Consider the following 517-nt stretch of genomic DNA (forward strand, 5'->3'; position numbering starts at 1 on the left):
GCTGCCAAAGTATGGTCACTTGAGAGACCTTGAAAACTGAAATTTTACAGTTTTTGTTCCTTTAACCAACGTTTTTCGGTAAAATCAACACAGAAAAGGGTTTTTAAATGGAGATAAAATATGTTGAGCCAAAAATAAAAATTTCGATGAAAATTGCCAAACCAGCAGAAAAATGCAGGTTTCTTCGATGTCAGTAATTTGACGAGCGCCTGATTTCACCACGGCACCTCACATATGTGTGAAATTTGGTAAAATTTGGTACAGTAATAAGCGAGATAGTCTTCAGGTGTAAACCCCCCCCCCCTTTAAGTCTGATGTTCCCCTGCGCTATTCACAATGTATACACAACTACTTGCTATCGAAATACAAAAGTACCAACACAGCTGCCACATCTACTAGATGTCACACAGATGTAAGGATCTTTTTATCCGTGCAATTCCAATGAATTTATAGAAAGAGTAGAAAATGATTTGAAAAAGTGACATAATAGATCTGCGAAGGCAAATTAATGGGGTTT

The sequence above is a fragment of the Aplysia californica genome, unplaced genomic scaffold (assembly GCF_000002075.1).
Source record: "Aplysia californica isolate F4 #8 unplaced genomic scaffold, AplCal3.0 scaffold00008, whole genome shotgun sequence".
Taxonomy (NCBI): Eukaryota; Metazoa; Mollusca; class Gastropoda; order Aplysiida; family Aplysiidae; genus Aplysia; species Aplysia californica.